The sequence below is a fragment of the Suricata suricatta genome, chromosome 13 (genome assembly GCF_006229205.1).
Source record: "Suricata suricatta isolate VVHF042 chromosome 13, meerkat_22Aug2017_6uvM2_HiC, whole genome shotgun sequence".
NCBI lineage: Eukaryota > Metazoa > Chordata > Mammalia > Carnivora > Herpestidae > Suricata > Suricata suricatta.
The window spans coordinates 10,694,735-10,710,347 of NC_043712.1; the positions used below are offsets into that span (position 1 = coordinate 10,694,735).

General features: G+C 41.9%; 1 protein-coding gene across 2 annotated transcripts in view; it reads left to right on the plus strand.

The window, feature by feature from the left end:
• Positions 1-15,613, plus strand: part of DENND1A (DENN domain containing 1A) — a 452,638-nt gene that overhangs the window by 116,835 nt on the left and 320,190 nt on the right. For both annotated transcript variants that reach the window (XM_029920022.1, XM_029920020.1), the window contains exon 4: positions 4,469-4,588. The gene's annotated coding sequence lies outside the window, so the exon portion shown is untranslated. The remainder of the gene's footprint in view (positions 1-4,468; positions 4,589-15,613) is intronic.

The window sequence follows — 15,613 nt, forward strand, 5'->3', positions numbered from 1 at the left end:
TCCGTCCAGGCTACTCCACTAGCCTCCTGATTATTTCCTCTGCCTCTACTTCTGCCTTCTTCTAAACTGTTCTCCACATACATTTACAATTGGATTAGACTGTTATTCTCTTGATGAAAACCAGTCAGTGGCTTTCTATCATCTTTACAAAAAACTCCTAAATCTACCATGACCGGTGAGGCTTTCTGTATGATCTGGCTTTTGCTTTTATCTAGCAACTTCCTATCATGCCACTTCCCCTTTAAGCCCCTACGTCTTAGCTGCACTGGTGTCCTTTGAGATCCTTGAACGTGCCTAGCCCTTCCCAACCTGAGAATCTTTGTCCTGCTCTTTCCTCTGCCTGAAACACCCAGTCCCCCTTTTCTGAAGTCATTGCTCCAGCTTGTCCTTTAGCATCAGTATCGTTGCCAACTTTGAGAAGCTTTCTCTAACATCATTATCTGAGTAGGCTTTGCCTTTTCTTGTATTTTCTGCCATCTTTGTTCTTGCTTTGGTTTCATAAAACACTGGTACAAGCTGTATGCTTTGTGGTACACGTGTTTGTTATTCCTTTCCCACTAGCCAGCGATCTGCGTAGCAGGACAGATGGTGAGCACTTGTTACAGAATAGTATCTAGTAGTTGCTCATGTAAGATGGACAACTTAACTGAAAGTGAGAGAATACAGAAAATCCCATCTATCCTGGGAAGATTGAAATCTACCCTGTCTGTTGACATACTTCATGTCATTTATACACTGAACCTGTAAATAACTTCGAGATTAAGCAAAATGCTGCTGGAGGAGCCTTGAATGGCTTACAGGCATTTCAAAGTCAGCTTGAATGTTAAAGTCTGGTATGAATATTCGTTGTTTTTCTGTCTTGTTTTCCATATTCATCTAGACTTGGGAAGCACAGTGAAGGGTGGTATTGGCCATGACCTCCTGGGCTTATTTCTGGAAATACTCAAATTTGGTTTCTCTTGCTTAGTGGGAAGTGGGTCTGTTTGAGAAGACAGCTATCTGGATTCCTCACATACCTGAGTTCCTTCCGTGGAGTTGAACACTGGAGGTGAGGAAGGGTTTCGTGTGTTTAGTGTAGCCTGGCAGAATGGAGAGGGCTTTGAACCGAAATGGGGCTTGGAATTTTGGTTTAGTCCTGATACCTTGAAAAAACAAAACCAAAAACAAACAAACAAACAAAACCCAGACCATGTGCCTCAGTTTTCCCATCTTATAAAACAGGAGGCTTGAGCCAGGTGGTTTCTGCAGTCCTTCCCTGTTTTAATCATTGTGACATCTCTGATTCCTGTTTAAAAGTTCTGGATTCTGATCCTGGAGGTAAACACAAACCTTGCAGCCTTTAATGAAGCAGAGCCTTTCCCCAAAGTCATTTTTATGGAGAAAAGAGCGAACACTCTCCCAGAGTACCGGCAGCAAGCAGAGAGGGAATGAAGGGTTCCTCAGAGACTGGGATCAATTCAAGTTAACCTCTGACCACCCTTGCCTGACTTTTAGTTTATTGCAAATTGTCCAAGGAGAAAAGATTTGAGTTTGCTAGTTTAGGGCCTCCTTTGTTTGTTTAAATGGCTTGTACTTTACCTTGTTAGGATTTAAACTTTTTTTAATGTTTGTTTATTTTTGAGAGAAAGAGAGAGAGAGAGGGAGGGAGAGCGCGCGCGCACGTGCACACACATATACACACGTGCGTGCCCACAAGTGAGTAGGGGAGGGGCAGAGAGAGAGGGAGACAGAATCTGAAGTAGGCTCCAGGCTCCGAGCTATAAGACAGAGCCTGATGCAGGGCTCAAACTGAAGAACAGAACCTGGAGATCATGACCTGGGCAACAGAGAAGAGAGAAAGGCAGCCTTCCTTTCTCCACTCATAAGGATTACAAAAATGAGTCCATCAGGAAGATGCTGAGCAAATGCACGATTTTAATATGAATTTTTGTTTTCCTTCAGATGATAACTTGACAGCTTGCTCTCTCTTATTAATTGTTTTGATTATGGACCGGCCTTTGTGGTAAATACTTTCCTTACTTATTCCCAAAACCTCCTTTGGGTTGAGCAGTGGTCTCTCATTGTTATTCCAGGTAAAGAAACTGAGGTGCTTAGAGGTTAAGTAACTTGCTAAATGAAGGCCCAGTTAGCAAGTGATTGAGTTGGGATTTGAACCAAGTAAATGAGTAATGAATCTTTCTTTGAGCCTAGGATGTCGCTAAAAGCATTTTCAGCATTTTTAATGGTGGTGAAAAGATAAATAGGGAAGTTAATGACACTCACTTCACAAACCAAGTTGTGTTCATTCTGTGTCCTTTTCCTAAGGATCCTGGGTGTTTTCTTTTCATTCAGTCCTATCAATACCCTTTCCTTCTCTGATGCTTCGTTTTAAGCATTCTAGGAGTGAAATCACACCCTGAGTTAAAATAATGAACAGCCATATTTTGTATGATCACATAATGCATGTCACAAAAGCATGACCTTATTTGTAATTTAGAAATCATCATGACCTGTTGCTTTAAATATTTTAATAATTCAAGTTTTTCTCCTCCCCCACCCCCAGTGAGGCCCACTTTTCTCCCCAGTCACTTTAATTATGTGAGCTAGAATCCTGTTTCTCACACATCTTCAGTTCTCAACCTTGTTAAAATTAATCATATAATCCCCCTTTAAAACATAGTATTAAATCACCATAGTAACAGTATCCAAGCTTTATTGATAAAAAATAACAGCCATAAGAAGGTAGAGTTTGGTGTCCCCTGGACAGCTCTATAACTTTTATAGAAATGTGTTCCTTCTCCTGGCTGTGTAAGGTGTAGGGGTAACATTACTTACACCTGTTTTATTGCCACGTTGCTTTTAAATTGCCACCTTGTTTTCTCTCACCTTCCTAGTTAAAAAGGGAGGGTGGAACTCTTTCTTTGCTTTCTGAATTATTTTCTTGTACTCTGTAACCACTCTCTCGGGAATGGAATTGCTCCTTAAACATGACCAGGTAGGGTCCATTGACCTTGTACTGTGATACCTTGAAAATCTTTCATTTTAATTTTCTTATGTGGTTTGGGTAAGGAAGTGTTAGAAAGGAAGACTATATCCATATTTGGAAAAAGTGCTTCATATCCTATTCCAAAGACTCAGTAAATCTGCCTTTAGATGGGGCCTGGTGAATGGTTTTTCATTTCTGCTGACAACTTATAAAGTAAATTATAGGTGAAAGCATCGATTTGAATATTTATTAATTTGAGTGTATTTTGTAAAATACAATGTATGTAAAATACAATATAAGTTAATGAGTCCCTTTGAATAATTCAATGTCAAATTCTAAAATATTATGTTAGCATAAATGTATGTATTAGGATTTGGGATATTAAAGTTTTTAAAAAGGAATCCAAGCCAAGTGGTAAACTGATTTTAAAAAGGGGATTTTAAAAACATTTTGTTTGCACCCGCCAGAAATGTTTTTAGATTAATCTGATTAGTAATGTGCTTTTTAATCTTTTGAAACATATTTCCTATTTTATGTGTGGCTTGCTGATTTTTGTGATGATGCAGGAGTTTTTGACTTTCTCCTTTACTGTCTTTAAAGCCTGTTTCATTTCTTAGCACCTTGCATTGTTAAGACATTTGGTATTTCTGTCCTGTAACTTACATGTTCCTCCCGAATCCCAAAGTTGTGAAAGATAAAAGGATATAGGATAGTAGTTAGTCAGGCCCTCTTGAGTTCCAGCTCCTCCCCTTGGAGGCTCCGTGGGCATGCCCATTCCGTCCGTAGTTTGCTTTCCTGTAAAATGGGAACATCATCTAAATTCCAGGGTTGTTTGGAGAATAAATGAGATGGCATATCATTGGTGACTGGCATGTCGCAGACACTTCAGTTCTGTTGCCATTATTGGTTTCTGAACTCGAGGAATGGTCAGCTGAAGGTTGTTCACAGCAGGCTGGCGGGGTAGGCTTTGGCGTCACAAAGGCCTAGGTTTAAAACCCAGCTTTTTGTAGCTAACCAGCTGGCACTTTGGGCAATGCTGCCCTGGGCTATTGCCTCGTCTATAAGATGAGGTTAATAGAATGCTCCTTTCAGGATTTGGTGGATGATTAACAGGGCTACCTGCCTGCACTCAATCAGTGGAAGGCATGGGAGCTCCAAGGAGGTGATGAGGCAGTCACTATCTATAAAGTGAGGTTAATAGGATGCACCTTTCAGGATTTGATGAGATGATTAACAGGGCTCCCTCTCTGAACTCAGTAAATGGAAGGTTTGGTAGCTACTGTGGTAGTGAGGTGGTCACTAGAACGGGCTGCTTGCTGGTTTTTTTTTTTTTTTAAACCAGCTCACAGTCTGTTCCGTTCAAGTGTGTAAAATTTGAGTTCATTTGTAAAGAGTTCCACTGAGAAAGGAAATGTTACAGGTTCAACGACTTGTCGTGATTAGATACTTTATCGAGAAACTCACTGCACATTTGTGTTTCCCTTTGTTCTGTCTTTGCCGCAGCCTCACAGTCAGCCAAGTTGGCCAGAACTTCACGTTCGTGCTCACTGACATTGACAGCAAACAGAGATTCGGGTTCTGCCGCTTATCTTCAGGGGCGAAGAGCTGCTTCTGTATCTTAAGGTAAGGGTAAGGGAGAGGGGCTTCGGCTCTTGGCTACTTCTGTGTAGCAACGTCAGCCTCCGCGTTGTCCCTCTGTCATTAAATTTTCCAGCTGTTCTTCTTATTTTCCTATCTGTTTCCCACAAGTCACTGCACTCGGGGAGAAGGACTTCACAGCGTCATTCTTGCACTCTGAGTTCTGCAGATAATTGTATTTATTTATTTGCATCACGTCCCTTGGGTGGGAAAGGGATCGTCGCTTCTGTGGAGTCTGTGGAAGCTGGGGAGTCAGCACGGCTTCGGTTCGTCCGGCTGTTATCTGGAGCTGTCAGAAATTAGCCTGCTAGGCTTTCCCGTGGACATTTTGTGTATGTAAGATTATTAATAAAGTATGTGTCTGTAGCCCAGGACGTCTTGCAGACACTGATTGCGTCCTCCTCAAAGTAACACCCTTGGCCCTCTCCGGGTCAGGGAGGGAGTAACTGTTTCCCCAACTTGGCTACTTCTCTAGTGGTTTGAGGAAAGTATGGAATCCTGGAAGAAGGCTTCTTTAGGTCTTCTGAAAGCCCTTCCTACACCAGAGCCACACTTGGCCTGGTGCTCTGTTTCCTCCTGCCAGAGGGCCAAGGTGTGTTCCGAGGAGGGGGAGGACGTGTGGAAATCCGATTTGGGAGCTGCTGGCTCTGTGGGCTCCTGCTGGGCGCCTCCTAAGGGGGAAGTACAGGCATCCCACACACTCTCCGCTCCATCTGCCTCGGTTAAGTAGGTGTCAGAGGGGCCTGCCTCCTGTCTCTCTCTGTTCATGTGGAGCAGCTGGGGGCAGGGCAGCAGGGAGGCGCCCCTGACAAAACCCGGGTCCCCAGTCTTGGGCTTGCGCCCGGGGATAAAAGGCCAGACTCTATGAATTCCAGAAAGAGTGGTTCTCTGCTACATTAGTTTTTGCACTTTCTTCCTCTCCTCACCGAGAAAAGACCTCCCACCCCAGCCCCGCAAACAAACACACACACACACACACACACACACACACACACACACACACACACACACTCCTACTGTAGCGGAAAGAGGGGCTGACTTTTGAAGTACCTTTGCTCAATAACTGTCAGTCTGGATGGACTCCAGTTTCCTTCTCTACACATGTATATTGTTGTTGTTAATCAGCAGTCAGCTCCCTTCTTCGCCAAGCATAACGCCTGCAAGTCGGCACTAGAGGGCAACCGCTGGAAGGCCCCCAGGAAGGAGGCACAGAGCGGATGCTCTGAGATTAGCTGTGTATAGCCCTCACAAGCCTGCCTGGGGAGCCCAGGCCCACGGGTCACCACCTGGAACCGTAGAGTCTGATGTAAAAGGTGATCTACATTTGGATTCAACGGTGTTGGATTTTTTTTCTTTTTAAAAAAAGTTTCTCTACCATTTTGCCTAATGTTGTGTTTCAGTCTTGGCCAGGGCACTGCATATTTATATAGTCATTTAGAGGAGATGAGGGTTTAAGACGAGTTCTTACAGTTTTGCAGAAGGGCTTTTTTGTTTTTTTCAGAATGCTTTGGTTTAACGATGTTTCTTCCTTTCAAGGCTGAGATGTGCCTGTTTGGGGGGGGGGGGCACGGTGGGACTCTGAACTGGCCCAATCTTGTTCACTCAACAAATTCCTGAGAGTGGAAAGCTGTTGATGTAAAAATTTACATTTAAAAGTTGTTCTCCTTGGATTCTAGTATTTGACGTTGCGTGTCTGTGCGTAGGGTCATGGATGATGTGCTTACAAGAAGCTGGTTGATTAGCTTTCATGCTCCTATCATTTAGAATGAAAAAGAGCAGCAATTGGTGCATTTTCACTCTGTTTTTCCAGCTTGGAACTATGGAGAGAATTTGGTGGGTTAATTCATTCATTTGTTAGCCCTTAGTTGAGTGCCTGCTATTAGTTGGTCCCTGCCCTTGAGGAGTCCCTAACTGGGGAGATGCACGACTGTACTGCGGTATGCTGTATATAAAGCAGAGAGCAGTTCGGTGGCAGTGTCTTCTCACTGCTGATGTTCTAGGGCCAGGTGATAGTGACTGTGGCTAAAAATGAGAGTCCAGATGAATCCTGGGACATGCATTTCATAGGTATTCAGCATGGCGGGCAGAAAGCTCGCTTTTTTACCCAACTTGTGCGTACATAAAAATCACGCACAGGGCCCCTTTACCTGGTGGCTTAGTTTGGGAACATTGCTGAATTGGAACTGGTGTTTGAATGGAAGGGTCTGCTGTTCACCTTGGGTGACCGGTTGGCAGCATGTTCAGTGAAGAGTGGAGAGGTCTACCTGGAGAATGCAGGTGCGATTTAGGTCTGGGTTCTATTAGCATTGTCCGTCTCCTAGCTTTTTTGAGATGCTTCATCTCTTTGCCCTTTTTTTTTTTTTCCTTCTAGATGCTTTCCCTTTAGTCCACCAGCGCCTTGAGGTCCAGTCACTGTTCTCAGTGTGCCTAGTGCTGTAGCTGGCATGTTCATGAGCCACCTCTGCTTGTGCTTTCCATTTCTTCTCAGGGGCGGTGTAGCTCCCAGTGATGGTGTCTTGTGCAGACATAACCTCCATTGTTCCAGGATTTAGCTTCTTAGGATCGCTCCGTCACTGACTACTCTCCCAAGCTCATGTTCTTCCTGGCCCATAAGAGTCTCTGGGCCTTTACGCCCTCACACCTTTATCCATCCACCCACGGCAGCCTTTTCTGAGCAGAGGTAATCATCCTTTTCTCTAGGTGCACCCAGCATGCTTTGCATACTTCAGTTAACACTCATAAGCCTTGATGGTCCTTTACGTCTTCCTCCTCTTCCTCTAAAATGAACTCTTTGGGGGTAAGGATGGTCCTTTGGCAACTCTGTATCTTCAGCTCTTAGTGAATCCTTGGCCAAGGTACTATGTGCCTGGCTTTCGGAGACAGGGAGATGTTTTCCATTTGAATGGAAGAATAGGACACTAAAGTCTCTGAGTGACAGGACAGGCCTCATGGGACTCTAGTTCAAGAGAAAATGTAAAATAGTGATTTGTAAAGAGATGTGATTCATACTCCCAAACTTATTTCTGTTAGTTGCAAGAGGTACTTTTGAATTTCATCGTGGAGTTCTAACGTTGAGTGACAGGCATGGTGTCTATAAAGTCCGTGAAGGACGAGGCCATCAGTATTAGAAACTTTAAACTTAATTTCACAATGAAAGGTTGTCAGATGTCCTTTATACAGCGTAAGTTATTGGGTCCATGGTTAGAAGTGTTGTGTGTTCCTTCCCCTAGAATGTAAGCTCCATGAAGCCTGGGAGTTTTTAATCTGTTTTATTCTCAAATATACCCAACGTATATTGAGTAATGGCTATGCATAGTAGGTACTTAGTAATACTTGTTTCATGAAGTAAAGAATTCCTGATCAATAAGCCCTGTTATTTTTAAACATTTTTTAAAAGTTGGTTTAAATTCTATCACCAGCCAACCTCTTTTTAAAATTTTGTTTAATGTTTTTTATTTAATTTTGAGAGACAGAGAGAGACAGCGTGAGCAGGGGAGGGTCAGAGAGAAAGCAGGCTCCAGGCTCTGAGCTGTCAGCACAGAGACTGATGCGGGGCTCGAACCCATAAACTGTGAGATCATGACCTGAGCCAAAGTTGGACGCTCAACCGACTGAGCCACCCAGGGGCCCCTATCACCAGCTAACCTTGACAGAAATGTAATTATGCTAGAGTGTAAACATGTCTCATTAACGCAAATACCATGGTTTGTAAAGTCAAATGCATTATTTTGTCCCATGATTGACTAGTTCTTTGTATTAAAGCATTTTACTTTTTCTTGAGATTCATCTTCATATTATTTAACTATTGGCTGGATGGTAGTCAATAATGGATTAAAAGCACAGGTAGGAGCAGGCACCTGAGTGGCTCGGTAGTTTAAGCATCTGACTTCAGCTCAAGTCATGATCCCATGGCTAGTGAGTTCAGGCCCCACATCAGGCTCTTTGCCCACAGCTCAGAACCTGAAGCCTGCTTCTGATTCTGTGTCTCCCTCTCTCTCTGTCTCTCCCTTGCTCATGCTCTATCTCTGTCTGTCTGTCTCTTTCAAAAATAAACACTAAAGCAATTTTTTTTAAAAAGCACCAATAGAGAAAAATAGATATGGGGAAGTTAGTCCTTCATTATCAACCCAGGAATGTGAGAGAATGTTAGCATCAGCTGAGTCTGTTATGGTATAAGCATTTACCTCTGAAATCCTTCAAGTATCATAAAGTGACCTAGAATCATAATTTTTTCAGGGCTTCTGATTTGTCCAAATGGCACATGTTTCATCAGACTAAAACTGTACTGAAATATGGTATTTATAGCCAACTTCCGGTTTCAGAGGAACAGAGGAGCATTAAGAGTTCAAAGCCATAACTGTGTTGTTTGTGGGTGTGGATTATGGGTGTATTTATGTATAGGAATCTTATTTAAGCTCTTGAGAAAGTTTGAGTGGCTGCCTTTTGTTTTTTAAATGTTTATTTTTGAGAGAGAGAGAGTGCGCTCACGGGCATGTGCGCCAGTGTGGGAGGGGCAGAGAGCGAGGGAGACACAAAATATGAAGCAGGCTCTAGGCTCTGAGCTGTCAGCACAGAGCCTGATGCGGGGCTTGAACCCATGAACCGTGAGATCATGACCTGAGCCAAAGTTGGATGCTTAACAGACTGAGCCACCCAGGCATCCCAGAGTAACTGTCTTAATACCATACAAAACTCTTCAGACCGTATTATACGTTTTGGGAAGAAATAACTTGTTTCATCAAGACAAAATCTAAAAATTTTTTTAGTTTAACATTTAAAGTTTTTCTTCAGTTAATGAGTATCTTAGTAAGTAGTATATACCAGGAATGAACAATGTGTAACACTTGGTCCTTGGCTTTTTATTTACCTCAAGTTTCCTTAAAATAGACATAAAGATCTCTCCCCAGTTCTCTATGAGAACCTTTCAGATATCATGTTCATTCAAGATTTTGATGAGCTGAACTTTTTCAAGTTGGTCTTACAAACTGAAAACACTATGTACTTTTGGGCCTATACCAAATTTAAAACTTAATATGCTCCTGGGTGCACTGTTCCCAGGGCACCTCTGATTTTGATACCCCTTTCCTGTTTTGCCTCGGTTACCCTTACTGTCCTAGGAGCCACCCCATCCTTGGGAAGGAACTGTGTAAACAAGGAAAATATGATGTGATAAGTGCTATTTAAAATAAAAATACGTGTGTGTGAGGTTCTTTGGGGTCACCGATTAGGCAGTGCCCATCTCTGACTTGGAATCAGAGAAAGTGTTGCTGACGGTTTCCATTTAAACTAGGTCTTACGGAGTCAGTTGGGGCCAGCCTGGAGGAGAATTGGAGAAGAGAGTTCTGGGAGGTGAGAACTGGCATGTAAGACCCAGAGAAATGAAGGACAAGCACGCTGGAACACTGATGTGATAGCAGTAGCAGGAGATGAGGCCATAAATGTCTTGGGGCCAGGTTGGGAAAGCCCTTGTAGGACATGCTCAAGAATTTGGGTTTATTCCATAGCAGATGGAGCACCGTCCGATGATAGGGCCGGTGTTAGAAACATTGATGTTTCTGGACCAAAGGGGAAGTGGCTTTTAATACATGGAATTGCTCTTTATACATGTTTGGGATTTTCTGGATATTGTTAGAAGGATTACTGCCCATCACTTTGGGGGTAGCATTCTGATTCAGATCAGAATTTTCAAGCCTCAACTTAGCTTAGTTGTTTTTTTTTCCCCCTAAACTATCACAGTGAAATCTGTACCTGGGACCTTGTTGGGGAATTATTGTCCCTCTCCGTGCAGATTGGCGTATGGGCTTGCGTTTCAACATTAATTGTGTTAAGCGATAATCATCTTCCTTCTGGAACACTTTCTAACTTAATGGCAGGAACAACTATTGCATCTTTTTTCATCAGCATTGTACTCATTTTTACTATGAACACAGAAAAGCTCAGTTTTCACAGAGGAAAAAAGAAGCCAGAGGTACTAAAAGGGTCTGGCTTTAAGAACTTTGGTTTCTCCCCCGACTGTTCTAGTGTTTTTAAAACAACACATACAGTTCAGGAGAAAAATCAAAGGACTCCTTCCTTAGGCAGGTGCAGTGGCAGAAGCCCTTTTGGATGGATTGTGTGTTAGCCGCTTCGATTTAAAATAAGTGGATGGGGGGTGGGGAAGGGAGTCGGGAAGAAAGGCTGCGGGGACAGCTCCCAGATTTTTACCTTGAAAGCAGGTGCTGCTGAAATATTCCAGAAGCAGATGGAATCTCCTATTCTTGTTTTAAGCTATTTATGGTTGTCTCGCCTGAGGGTACCCTGCTATACAAAACTGCACAGCCTGATGTTTGAGGGCAGTTTGGGCATCAAAGCTGGGGCCCTCTGGGAGAAATCAGCCTTTCTTCCCAATGCCTTAAATACCATTTGGGAAACCTGGATCTTTCATACTATTTAACAGAGAACTTTCCTCTGCTTTTCAAGTGTTTCCATCTCTCTGGAGCTGTTCGATTTCTTCTAATTTCTCTGCTTAGAAGCATGATGGGGTCCAGTGTTGTCTTCTGAGTGGTCAGCTGGTAGAAGACCCAGCTGCTATGCCGGATTATAATTCCACCCGTGGTGGATCTGTCAGAAGTTGAACCCATGGGATGGGTCCTGTGGAGGCTCTGGGTTCAGAAGCCCCAGGACCTTTTCTGAGATCTTCAGTATTTTGAAAGGCTTGCAATGGGAATGTGTTCATCAGGACATCACTTAGTGGGATGCGATAACTTTTTTTTTTCTTAATTAAAAAAATGTACAGGTTGGGGAATGCTGCATGTTTTATTGCCACACAGATGCCTTCACGCTTAGGCACGTATAATTCTCTGGGGAGCCACAATTCAACAATAGTAACAAGCTGTACAGTTAAAAAAATCACCTTTGAAGAGAAGAAAGGGACATAAAGGAAACTGCCCTTGCTGTCCTAGCAGCCTGCTGTTTGAGGGTTGGGAGGCCGGACAGTTGGAAAGACAGGCGTGTCTGTAGCAGCAGCCAGCCTCGGGCTGTCCGCTGTAGGAGGAAGCTTCCTTTCTCCTCCTGGGCCTTTTCAAAGGACACCAGCCTGGCTCAGCCTTCCCTTGAGCAACTTGAGCCCAGCATTGTGGGTATTTGAAACTTCCAAGACTTTGGCTACAAGAAATGTCTCCTTTTGGGACTAAATGAGTTGGAGATGACAAGAGACACGGTATTTTCTTGATCTGTTTTGAAAGCTGAACACTTCCTTGTCTTAATGCACACGAGGCTTACCATAGGGCAGCAAGTGAAACGACCCTAAGTAGAAACTCCAGGAGTGCAATTTGGTTCTTTTGTCCTCCCTGCCCCCATATGTCCCTCATCTTGCTACCTCCACCAACTACTGGTGATGGTTAATGTTGTTACACCATTTCATAGATGGATGGACTAAGTCAGGACAACTCACTACAGAGGAATTGGAAAGGAGTTGAGGGGAGGGGGAACGGGGAATGATCATTTGTTAGCGTTTATTTAATATGGCAGGTAGCTTATAGAATTCTCATTCTTATTGCAACTTTATGAAATTTATCTGTATTATTATCTGAAATGATCTGTATTGAGACTGAAAGAGAGATACAGCATGACTTGTCCAAGATCCCAACGGGAGTAAGTGAGGGAATTTGGTTTGGAACCCAGAATCCAACCCAAAGCTCGTGCTCTCAACAGCGTTGGGCATATTTCTAATAACTTCCTTTTGGCTCTAATTCAAAACTTCACATTTTATTTTCTGGCCACCAAAGCAACCATTATGAGATTCAAAAGTTTTTTTGTCTGTGTATATTTAGTTAAAAGACCCTTGATGAGTAGTTTGCCACTGCTCAAGGATTTCAGAGATGAGCTTGCAAAAATCAGTTTTTAGAAATAATATACTACAGCCCACCCTCATTTTATAAATAATGAACCTGATACCTGAAGAGAGATCTTTGTGCCAAGTTCTTTAGCTGGCTAATAGCAATCTTTCCTCCCCCCCCCCCCCCCCCCCCCCCCCCCCCCCCCCCCCCAGTCCAGCGTTTGTCCGGGATATGGCAATGAGTCTTCCCACTCAGGAGAAGTAAGACCAAGGCCACCTGAACCTAAGGTTTTTTTAAGACTCAGTAACCTCCAGTTAGCACCAAGGAGTCACATTGCCTTTTGGCCGGCGTCATTGCAGTCTATGTGAACAATCCAACCATGTGATTATGAAGAAAACGATCCATTCTGTTTCAATCTGATGCAAAGTCTGTTTGAATGGAAAATCAGTAACACTGAGCCTGCCTTCTGAAAGAAAGAGTCTTAAGAATTCCACATGAGGGACCCTTTTTGGGAAATGGAAAACATTCGACAGGAGAAGCCAATTGATGCTTTTTGGTGGGGTTTGAGTGTCAGCAATTTTTTTGGACACCCCCCTCCCCAACCGCCCCTTGCTAGCAAACCACTTTTCTATAACAGCAACAACAAGCAGAAGGCATTTATTTGAGCCTTATCTTTGCTTTCCACTGGGCAGGAAGTAGAAAGGAAAATAACTCAATATGCTTCACACCTAAAATTGCCCTTTGGATCTAAGCTGCACTCTTATTTTAAGAGCAAGTTAGATTTGTGAATACAAGGAGGAGTCTGAATTTAGGTTGTCTGGCCCTTCCAGTGATCAGTTTAGAAGCAGTGGGAAGCCTAGCATTTGTCCCTCATGGAGAAGCTCCAGAAGACTGAGATAATTGTGTACCTCTTATATCATGTCAAACAGAAAAATCATTGTGCCATCTAAAGTTTGAAGATTGCCACAATTCTCATAATCACTTATGAGCCATTGATTTTTAGCATGGTATTTTATGAGATTATGAAGATATACTTCCTCGTTGGAGGAATCTAGAAAACTTTAGAAAAGTAAGAGAAGCAGTTTATCATCCTGTGACTCTAATGGTGACCAGAGGTGTTCCCTTCCTTGCATGGGGTGTTGCTGTAGGTACAGTTTGGTACCTAGCCTCTTTACATAGTATATTCTAAGCATCTCTACATCTCATTAAATATTCTTTCCTGAGAATGTGTTTGATTGTGTACTTTGTGTGAGGCTGATTTATAAGGGAAGAAAGCTCTTAGTAAAATCTGAGAAAAGCATTTTTTGTCAAGACTTATGTTCTTTTAAAAAATGCATTTGCTATAGTGAATTTGTCATTCTGCTAATTACGTTGGTAATTCTGTAAAAACAACCCCCCCCAAAACCCACAACCCCTCAACTACTTTTTATCTTCACATGTGAACTATTACCAGATTCTTGACAAGTAAGAATAGTTCTTCTGAAAACAATGAAAATGAAAGTATGAAAATAGTATCAAAAGTGTTCATTAAAACAAGTGGTAAATAATGTACTTAGTTTACTTTTCCTTTCCATATTTCACTTTGTACATTTACATCTTTAATCCTTTTCATCAGTGTGAGTTGTATAGTGAATAGCAAAAACAGTAATGTAGCATAAAGGGAATACTCTTAAAGTTAGCAATCTGAATTTTGATTTTTGAAGATACTACATTCTGAATGAGAACTAGCTACACATGTCTTAAGACTTAATGTAAAAATGTATGGAAGTTTTAAACATTGTAGCTAAAATTAAATTCTGCATTATAGTATGCAGTGGAAATTGACTAGATGTTTATTTCATAGACATGGGCATGAAACTGTTGGTAATCTTCAACACAACCAAGGTCAGTTGCCCTTTAACTCAGTTCACAGGTGTCAGACTGCCACTCTGGAGAGTTTTAATCCCTTATCTGTAACACAAAGCAATATTTATTATAAAATTAATTCTGAGAGGCATCGTTGAGGGTTTCTAATCCATTCTATTTCAAATGCCTTTGAAGTAAAGTGGGTGGAGCTTTGTATGTGGGGTTAATTGTCCCATTGTTCATTTATTCAGTCTGGTATTTTAACTAGCTCTTTATTTGTATTAATGAGCCCAAAATGCGGCAAAAAAAAAAAAAAAATCCTTGGTCTACAAAACTTGTGATTAAAAAAAACCCACCTTTTTAAAAAAAGCATGATGGAAAACGAAGTTGGGTGAAATTTAGTGCCCTGTACTTTTTTGCCTGAGTTCTTAATGACTGATTTCCTTTTTTTCTTTAATTTTAGTCCCATAGGAAAGCAAGAGGTCTTTGGGGGAATAAAAAGCAAAAAACAAAAAGCCACTGCAAGCAAAAACAACTCCAGCCCAAAGGCTCTAGGAAAGTATATTTCCTAGTGTCTACTGAAGATTCTGCTAAGTTAGGATTTTTATGGTCCCCTCTGTTTAAAAATAATTAATTTTGGATACCAATTTTAGAGAAATTTTTAGTTTGTACTTTTTCTTTTTTATTAGTATAAGAAAGTATACTAGATGTTGATCATCCTCATTAAAGATAACCAATGTTTCCTGACCACTAGAGACTATACTTTTTTTACTTTTTTTTATTTTGCTATTCATTAATATTCCCCGCTTATTTTAATTCTAGATCTTTTTATTTGAGGAGATAGTTTAACCGTTTAGCTGTCCTATAGTGGAGCTCCTCCCTGAACTTGTCCTTGCTTCAGTACCTGTGTTGTGATAGAAAGGACACTTGTGCTGTATTTTTTAAAATGTTTTATTTATTTTTGAGAGACACAGACAGACAGCATGAGCAGGGGAGGGTCAGAGAGAGAGGGAGACACAGAGTCCGAAGACAGGCTCCAGACTCTGACCTAGCTGTCAGCACAGAGCCAGATGCAGGGCTCAAACCCATGAACTGTGAGATCATGGCCTGAGTGGAAGGCAGATGCTTAACCAACTGAGCCACCCAGGCGCCCCACTTGTGCTATATTTGATTCAAAAAAATTCTTTCTAAGAATTGCATTTGTGATAAACATATTTTTTACTTACCAATCACTCATTTTTGTCTCAATTACTTTAGTGGTGAATTAAAGATGATACTAATTCAGAATATTGTGGTGGAGATTAAATAGTGAACACTTGAAAAGCTCTTTATGTACTGTATCTACTAT